Below are 10,312 nucleotides of genomic sequence, written 5' to 3'. Positions count from 1 at the left end.
ACAACATTTTAGGAAACGTCGGCTCAGTGGGAGAATCTTTTGTTAAGTATTAAAGTAGGCTGAATGGTCAAACCGAGGAAGCCGTAGGGCAATTAGAGTTCCATCGCTTAGTGCAAGAAGCGAGTCACCTGTTGCCCAAATGTTCTAAAAACTGCCTCAGCATCGATATGGAAAATAAATATTAGAGGGAAGCACTTGGAAGTTAAAGTGTTCCAGTATTTCGGTGAATAAAATTCCCACATTGCTGTGCTGCTATGATCTCAAATCCAGCGGTGTGCGCTGTTTCAGATTTTTGTGTTCTTGTGTCGAAGCTCCGCACTGAAACAAAACAAAACTTATTGCAGTTATTGTGTTGCTGTGGACTCTGGCCTCATGCAGTGATCGCAGGCCGTTTTCGTCCTTTTAGAACCGCTAAATTTGTCTTATCTTAGTGGGAAAAACTCCATGATGTGCCAAAGAGGATGAGAAACGAGGGTCGTGAACTTTGTGTGAGAAGGGAATTCATTACATTGTCAACGAGCACATGATGTGTAGGATAAACCATTGAACCTTAACCATCATTACTAGCAGCACATGCGCTCGGGGAATGTGGCTTTGCGATGAGTTCAGCTGTGTTTGCATGTTAACCATAAGTGGGTGTAAAACACTTTCTTTTCCGGCGTTTCTTGGTGGTTTTTTTCTTCAATGCTGCGGCTTGCAAAGCCTCCTAATGTCCTCCTCATGTGATTGTTTTGTACTTGATTTTACATTAAAGGAAAGTGTTCATAAGGTCCTGGCTTTTTGAATCGCCCAGTGCTCATCTATAAAACAATGCGGAGCTCTTGCTAGCCACGTATCGTCCTTCTGTTCATCAAGTCGGCCCGCTATTGTCTCAATTGCATTGTGAGTAATCCTGTAGCTGTAAACTTCGTGGTCTTGAAGGATGGTAACAGCATTAAGATCACGGTGGAAGAAATATAAGACGAGAATGAAGCCCCCCAATTCAAGGGATCGAATTATTTCCATCTCAGAAGCGTAATTGACAACCACAAAAGTAATTTTGAATTATGCTTGAAGCTGATAAAGACTTTAACGTACGTTAAAAATTAACTTCAATGTGAGATATGCAGCGTTGAATTTTTTCAATTATTAGAATACTCATGGCTATTGAACTTCAGAGATTATTGTCTTCATTGATTGAGAAAACACCCGTCAACTTTTTTTAAAAAGCGTTATCATTTAGACTTTAAATCACTCTTCATATCAAAAGTTATACATAAATATTTAAATAATGTACATGAGAAAAAAATACGCGTTTCTGACTTACTGAAAACGACTGCATTGTCATGTAACACGAGAGCAAAGTTGTAAGACGGGTGCAAAGTCTTAACACGGGCCGGGGCAAAGTTGTAACAGGAGTGCAAATTAAAGATAGCGCGCGCACGCTTTCAAAATTTCTTCTGTCTTGACTTTCTGGGGGTGTTTTTTATGTACATTGTTAGCAAGTAATAACATAATTTCTCTTGCAATTTTGTGTTAATAAGCACTTGTAAAATTTTAAAGCCCACAAATTGTACTTAATTTCTTTGTTAATAGTCAAAAATAATTATATGGTACCACCTTTTTTTTTCATCTCACCTTTAAATCTTTTAGAAATTATTTAATCTTCTATTTGAGAATTGTTAAGAAATGGAATAAGTTCATTTCCAACTAGTGAATGAACACCCACCGGTTGCTTTCATTTTTTCATCGTTCCACAACACCAAGACACCCGCGTATCAATAATACCGCAGCATTGCAAATATAAATACCAGATATCCCGTACAGAAATAGGAACAATTAATACGTACATACGATTATCTTTCCATAGGCTAAAAAAAATTCTTCAGTCTATTCCAGCTTGTACGTACATTTAAGGTGCTTTTGTTCTCACTAAGCCCTCCATGAAATTGTTATATTCCTTGTGTATGTTTCTATGCGAAAAAGAGCTACAGTATACTTCTCTCCGTTGAGGTGATTCCTCAGGAAAAAAAAAAAGTTATCGCACATTTTTTTTTTAAACTTTCTTTAAACAGCCTTAATCAATGTCTGTCTCGAAAAATACAATAAAAAAGACGGGTTACTGTGCTTGTTTAGGAGATATAATAGGCAAAACTTACCCCATTTATGCCTGCACTGCATGGCAATAATCGCGCGTGTCATTTCATCGGTTCACGGTACATTTTGCTGCAACTGGAAGCAAGGGTTTTTAAAGTAACACTTGAAAAAAAAATGATGAAGAGAAAGTTTCGAGCTTATAGAACAACTTAATTCATAATTTGTGGGAAAATCACACAAATTTAAACGACATCGCCTCAAAATATTCTTCGAGTCGTCCCTTTGAAGGTCATAATTTGCATCCTCGAGTAACGGGCTTCGTGCATGCTTTTAGCTCATCTTTTATTCCTTTTATTCCTTTTATTATTTCTCCAATTTAAAGGGGATATTTTGTACATTAAAATTGCGTAAAAAAAGATGTAGGTCACCATGCTCGTTCAAGAGCTAAAGACCATCGTAATCCTCTTTACCTGGTCCATGGATTGAAAAACAATACCGTGTTCTCGGAATGCGCGCGCTTATACCCCTGATACGTGATTTTTATGCGCAATACAGGATGCGCGGTGCAAAACTGAGGAATCACCTTAGGGGAATTTATGACTGTCTACGGAATAAAAAATACAGGCAAATTCTTAATAATAATACCTCACCTTACTTCCACATTGCATCGCTTGCTATCTGACCGCTTACTATGTTGAAAAGAGCCCATTGTGGCGAGTTTACTACGTACATTAGAAAAGCCCAGGGCTGCACGTCTCATTTCCAAGCGCCCGATCCGAGAAGCGAAAAGTCCAAGCTCAAAATGACTGAGTGGCCACAAATCCAACGCAAAATCCAAGAACATATACTGTAGTTTCATTTCAATTTACTCCAAACTCAATCTTCCCCGTGAAACCAACGCTACGCCGCAGTTTGCTTCAAAAACTTCCAGTCTAGTAGTTTCGAACGGCCCGCGTACACATTCACCTTGACACACGACTGTTGAAAACCAGCTTGGTAACCCTGCCTCCTCTTTAAACTGAGCCTCACCGTGGACCACACCTTCACTCGGCATGAAGTAATTGTTTTAGAACCACGGGTAAACATGTTCGTAATCCTTAATTTCATATAAATCATCAATTTATGAGCAAACATCGGTCTGCAGAAAACACTATTGTGACAACGTTTTAAAAGGTTGCACTGAGAACTGTTCCGTTTTCTCTTAAGGAAGAATTTTATCAGTGACAAAAAGCTTGAATATAAAGACATTGGTTTACTGTTTTTTTTTTTTTTTAAGCAAATGACGATTTGACTCTCTGAAGAGCTTCAACCCGAAAGAAAGAGGGCAAAACTACTACTCCGCACTTGTCTTGCACCTCAGAAATGCAATCTAATGATTAGGGAACGAATTTAAGCCTCCCCGTAGTATTAGTTTCACTTCCAAGAAAGCTGGCCAACAAGTTTTTAGGGGCTGATTCAATTACTATCATGATACGATAACTCAGAAATTCTGCTTTGAATCTAGCTCCATGCTTGCACATTTGCCAATTCCCTTTCAGTTAGCTTTTATTGTTCGATTCTGAACTACTACTCCCAGGAACTTTTACATTTAGAACTTCCAGGGACTACCGATCAACTGGACCCCAAAATGCCTTCCAAGTTCACCGGTTAGCATCTATTGTTGGTTAGCATTCACTGTTGATTTTGCATTCAAATACGCGGCCAACATCTGCTGTGTAGAGCTTTTCTGTCACGCTCGTGCTATGTTACCCAAGGTCAACTACCTCTATGTATGTGGAATACTTCGAATAGCAAGGGGCATATTGAAACCAGGTAGAATCTGTGCGAAACGGTCATTTTAATTTCGCTCGATCACAAATATGATACTGAATCAGAAATATTCAATTTATATTTTGATAATGAAGAAGCTCATCAGATATTCACGAAAAGAGGTAAAATATATTTTTCCGTCCCAGGTTTAACCTTCATGGCTCAAGTGACTTGTGACGTCGAGAGAAATATATAAAGTATTGCTTAAATAGATAAGAAGGAAACATTGGTCAAATTTTCGAAAACTAATTATGTAATATGATGGCAAAGCCAATTTTCTTTGCTAGGAAAATTTTATTTCTTAGCAAGGAATTCGATTTCGTCTCCGATAACATTAACACGCAACTTCTAATTACTTTCTTCATTTTGAAACATTTCATAAAAATTATTTTTCATCTCTGAGAGTTCAGTTCCTTCTAATACTCAGGCCGCCTGTTTCAATATACATACGTTTGGTCTCGGTTGGACATCTCAGATAAAGAAAGCAATTGCGCTGATCATGAATCTGGGCACTTCGTTTGAATCTAAGACGGGTAAAAGAATTTTTTTCTAGGGGCAGTGGTATCGAAGTAAAACAGCCCAGATGACGCTGGAACAAGTTTGAGCCGGTTTCATTGCGGTGTTGACGTATCGTCTTTGAAACATTTGCCTAATTTGATTCTTTTATTTTTCCTTTTATCGTGTTGTACGAAGGTTTCCTCAATTTTTCGATTCCTACCAGATGTCTCTGATGCGGTTTGAATGGTCATCATGTCGCCATTTTTGGTGTTCAATATCGTATTTTCTTTTATTCATATCTTGTATACGAAGCCACAAACCAAATAATATTCCACATCAGTTTTTCTTTGGTTTACTCATTTCATTTTACCATTTTGTCTTTTTTTCAGAAATTTTTACTATTGTAATTAAATAACATAGTTCAATCTAGTTTTTCTTTCAGCTATATGTAGTCGATGGGTAATCTCCGTCTCACTTCTTCACAAGCATAGAATTGATTTAATTAAATGACTAAAGAACCAGTGTTAACAATAACAGAAATATTTTATTATCTGAAGACTGTAGTTAAGACCAAAAAAGGAAAAAAGTGCATTAGACATGCCGTTACGGCAAATTTTATTTCGCATGGTTAAAATTATTTTAAGTTTTTTTAGATCCAATATTTCTTTGCATGGGTCCACATCCTGTATGAATTCTTTTTATCAATTTTCACTTAGAAATATTGGTGTCGTCGGCGCCTGCAAAGAAATACAGTGATACAGCAGAATTAGAGATTTAAAATCTCAGAAAACCTGTTGTTATCAGACAAAAAATCATCCAAGCTAGGGCTCCATAATCTTTATTCTTTTGGCATAATACACTGAATATTAGGACGATAGATATTTCCTCCTTTCGCAATTTTTAATAACATGTTCTAAAATAGTTATCATTTATCATTTTTACACTACAATTTTTTTACTTTATTCTTTTTACTGCTAACAAACACCAACAAAACTGCCGTTAATACCATTTTATAAACACTGGAGAAAAAAGCTGAAGCAAAAAAATATATATTCTCGATCAAATCATGATTAACTCCGCTTGGGAGTAACGTATAAAATTTAATTTCCTTGTTAAAAACTAACGCAAGTTGATTATATTAAAGCTTTCTAAAGAAGACAACTGTATTTTTGATATTCACAAAACAGCAAGTTGATTGAAGTGTTACATGTATAATGATGAAATATAAGTTATATCAAATTTTATTTGCGGTCGATACGCCTTTCCTCGTCAGAAACTACAAATATGGGGCTACTTGGATAATAGTGTTTTAGCTCTCTTTCATTGTGCAAAGAGAGAAAGATATCACAAAATAATTAATAAACTAATAAGAATGCTTAGAAATCAGTAAACTGTTAAACTCAATGGGAGTAAAATCCATCAAAATGGCTATTTTCAAATCAAAATAGAGGAATTGTACATAAGTGTTAATCGACTGTGAATGAAGGATTAAAGTCAATTCTTGTTGCATCTGAAGGGTCAAAATGTGTATTAATAATTATAACCTGACGCAAGAAATGTTTTGAGCGAAGCTAAATAAAAGTCTATTTGCCACTCTTCAAGAAAAGCCTTTGCTAAAGCTAACGAAAGTATCATAAAGAAAAAGTGTCCAATGTAATTACGAACACGCGATACATTTGACAGACACCAGTTCTTCAGTCAATTTAACTCTGAAAGGCGTAGTACTTTACTTTCTCAAGTTCTTTTGTTCTTTTTTATTAGCTGTTGAAAACTCAAATTAACAGCATTTTTTAACAATCAAGGAAAAAGTAACCCGAAAACCATCAAGCTGAATATCTTCAAGCGATGCGTGAGGTGAGGTGTAAAAATCTTAGATTTTTTTTCAATTTCGTGGAGATAACTAACTATCGAACTCAATATTTAAATACATTGGTTTGTCCTCACTCGAAAAAAAAGCAAGAATGCTAGTTTTAGTGGCCAAAAATTGCATTTTACCGATAAAATAAATCACAAAGTGCCCTTAGAATTTCTCGGGTTTTTTTCGGCATATGGTATGCGGCTGATGGAAACTGTATCGATACGTTTAATCAAGGAGGTAGGGACTTTGCGTGTCGATTTTCTCTTTCTCTTCTTAAACCAAGGTTTTTTTTTTAACCAAAAAAAGAGATATTATGAAAAAGACTTCGCAGGGGGTCCCTTTTTGTTAAATCAATCAAACGACCTTTCCCATACATACATACATACATACGTACATATATATATATATATATATATACATGTACTAAAGAAGGCAAATATAAGTCCAAGAGATAAACAGATTCTATGTGGTTATCTCGTGGGAAATTCAAATTGTGAATATGTCGTTAGCCATGCACCATATGTTTCTTTCGGTTTCTACTAATCCCTACATATATGAATTAGAATTACCCTCGATTTTGATAACTTTCCACGGATCGAAACAACCGGAAATAAATGTCTCCATTTCAAAATTTGAAATGTTAATTTTTGAAAATGAAAGTGGTATATTTTGTCTTTCTCGAAGTTTCACTATCAGCCTCCCGGCTTGACATCAGGTAATTCCCACCAACGGAAACCGAACCGAAAACTTAATTCGACGAAAATTCGATTTCGTATTGAACGGCTGGCCAGGATGGGGCGGGTTCTCATTACTTTTTTAGCAAATTGCATTTACCAAATGTAGATTATGAATCACTATCTGTCACAATCTGGAGTCATTTGATTTAGCGCACAGAATAAAGGAGAAAATAGAAAATGGGGAAAAGTCATTCAATAACATTACCTTATTTGCCAGAATTTCACCATTGTATCAGCAAGGAACAAAGCAGCTTGATTATGATTTATTGTTGAGGCATCAGTCAATTCTTCGTTTTTCATTTACACCATACCATCTGCTTTTAACCCAAAGTAAAACTATCATCTAAGTTTGTTTCTACCAACGCCGAAAGTCATCAAATAAGATTTACTCTTAAATGTCTAAACAAGTGGACATTATCAACGACGTGATTACAGTACCGAACAATGCTCTGGCATTGCTTCATTTAACCCAATCCTTTTGGTAATAGCTTTTCGTCGCAGCTTCCAATTATCCTCTCGCCACAAACTGCTAACCCATAAAAGTGTTGTCACAAGAACTGAAAGGTTACTAACGAGCATTATTGTATGGGTGTGATTATGACGCATTTCAAGGTGAAAGATCATTCGGCAAACGGTCTGTCTTGATGATTTTCTTGGTCTTTGTGAGGAGGGTTCAGACAATCTACCTTGACAGGTGACTTCTGTGCGGTAGATGCGAATGACAACATTTATTCAACTATGTCGCGTGCGACTATCGGGTACTTTCTCTTGGTTTACCGTACACTATACGCCAGAGTAGCTACATTTAAGAAATGTAAATAAACGGTTGAACATCAGATGAGACGCCATGCGGGAACAAACGTCCTCATTCGAGTTTTAATGCTTTAGTACAACTTTGCGACATTATGTGTTTTGCTCTTAAGAAATTACGTTTACTTTACCAAATTATTACTTTTAATATTGAATGTTAGTTCAAGAGAAATCCTACACACTTCCGAACGCAAAAGCTTACACGGAAAATCCTGTCACTTTTCATCTCGCGTCGTTTAATTAATTTTGCAATGAAGCAAATATGCTCTCTTGTATTCCACGCAAGAAATAAATAAAATGTTTAACATGTAAAAGGAAAGCGATGAAATGGGCTGGTGTTGTCCGGATCTTTTTGTAATTATCAGTTCTCAATATTCTCACCTGCCTTATGATCCCATGAAGTATTCAATGCAAATTAGCAATAAACAGTATATATTTCCAGCATAGAGCCGAATTGAACACGTTTGTATCAACACATTCGAGTGCCTTCCTCGTAACATTTACTTCAGAAAACGTCTGGTGAGTAATGTGTACTTTTCTTGAACTAAAAAATAGAGAGAAAATTTACTAAAGTTATCATAGACTTCTCATAAGGTGTGTAATTACAATTTTTCTAGGAAGGAATATTCGAAAAGGTAATTCTGAATATCATCATTAGAAGGTCATGGATTTTCTGATATTTAATGTTAAAACGTTCGCATGTGATTTGAAGAAGACACAAATATGTTGGCATTTTATGATCACAGTTTGTCATGAAACTGAAAAGCTTTAAATTTGTGAGTCATACTGCAACGAATACTGACAAAGCAAATTCTAAGTACTACACTTAATTTACAATAGTTTTTTATGATCAGTTTTTAAAAGGTGGAATTTCTATTTTCAAATTTTCCCCTTTGTGCTCATGAGACAAACACCAAGGGAGAGAGAGAAAAGTCTCAACAATTACTTGTAAGTTTAATAATTTTATTTGGCGGATGCGGAGTATTATTATTAGCCGAGATACAGCGGTAGATCCTCTGTATGGTGCGTCCTTCTAATATTACGGATAAGTGATATGCTGAGATAACACACGGACTTCATACCAAAAGCTAGAGTTCCGAGGTGTTGAAAATGTCTATTTGCTTATGTTTCCTCTCCGATTTGGATGAAATGAAAATGAAATGAAAATGAAATGAAGTAAATCAATTCGAAACCTTTAAATTAACGTACACTTCTTTATTTTTTCTACACTTGGTATTTTTCCTTTACCGTAAAAGTATTACAATTGACTTCGTGGTCTACAAACGTACAGAACCTAATCTAAAATCGAGAAAAGCCCAGTTTTTAAAGACAAAAATAACTTGCCGAGGCCACGAACAGGAGTGTTTTTAATTATTATGCCCAGCTGTCAAAGAATAATAAGTCAAATAATCTATCCAGAGAATGTGATGACCAAAAATTGCTATTGTCCCAGACAATTTTCATCAGTCAAAAAATATTCCCAAAACATAAACCGAAAAGAAGTATGAATGAAAACATCGTGTTGTTCGTCTTTTGTTTTATAATTAGTAGACTGCGAATGGGCAATATTTCCTTCATACATTTTGTACTAAATTTAAGGGATTAGTAAAAATTGATATTTTCTTATAACCATTCAGAGTGTGTATTTTTCTGCGAGGGGCATGATAAATGGAAATCGAAGTACGGTGCCTACGCCTTTTTGGTTTTTTTCTCTTCCTTCGTGATATAAATCCTCATTTCTTTATTTTTATATTTTTTGACGATGTTTAATGAATGATATTACGAGCTAAGAAATTCTTCACGAAATTGACCCCAAATTACGGGCCACAAACCACCGGTAGATCAAAACAGATTTCATTTTCGAAACATAAAGATTGCAGCAACTTTTTGATAATTGGGATAAAGAAACAGAAAGAAAAAAAAAGAGACATCTGATTGAAAGCAGGTCAACCAAATAAGTTGTAGATAACCTAATGATACATTTATTCGTTGTTACAGGCTTAAATGGGTTGTAAAAATTCTTCTTCAAAAATCCAAACTGTAGTTACAGATCATAAGGTAATTTAGAAAAAGTTGGAAGAGGCTGTCTATTTACTGGAATGTTGGTGCTTTCTTAAATGAGTAAGCACAGAAAAAATTAATTAGATAGTAGTAGCAATGGCGACCAACTTGTAATGAAATAATTATGGATTAAAGGAGATTTCTATTAATTTTCTTAGGCACAACGAAACTGCAGACAAAATGGCATGACTCTTTTGATCACAGCCAAATAAGCGGTCAGCGATGTTTCGTTTATCGCATCTTGCACTTGAGTTCCAATTTAAACCAAATTCGCTGTCATGATTCACCGTGCATGAGGCAAGAAAATATGACCAATAATAATTTTGAAGTCAAGCATTCCTCTAAAACCATTAGTTTTTCTAGTTGACGTTAATATTTATTGTGATCACATAATTTGTTATATTATTCAGTGTGCTGTAATGTTCATAAAATTACTTTTGATAGTCAGACTGTGCTTAATAAC

General features: G+C 35.4%; 1 long non-coding RNA gene across 2 annotated transcripts; it reads right to left on the bottom strand.

Moving 5' to 3' along the window:
• Positions 1 to 4,911: 4,911 nt before the first annotated feature.
• Positions 4,912 to 7,521, bottom strand: LOC149035490 (uncharacterized). Of its 2 annotated transcripts, XR_016182393.1 has the most exons (3): positions 7,417 to 7,521; positions 7,184 to 7,292; positions 4,912 to 5,120 (listed from the first exon to the last, which is right to left on the bottom strand). It is a non-coding gene; the product is annotated as an uncharacterized LOC149035490 (long non-coding RNA). The 2 variants fall into 2 exon arrangements; XR_016182392.1 differs by lacking the exon at positions 7,417 to 7,521 and having other exon boundaries at positions 7,184 to 7,327.
• Positions 7,522 to 10,312: the final 2,791 nt, after the last annotated feature.

The sequence above is a fragment of the Pocillopora damicornis genome, chromosome 13, assembly GCF_964200805.1.
Source record: "Pocillopora damicornis chromosome 13, jaPocDami1.2, whole genome shotgun sequence".
NCBI lineage: Eukaryota > Metazoa > Cnidaria > Anthozoa > Scleractinia > Pocilloporidae > Pocillopora > Pocillopora damicornis.
This window is presented reverse-complemented; position numbering and strand designations above follow the sequence as displayed.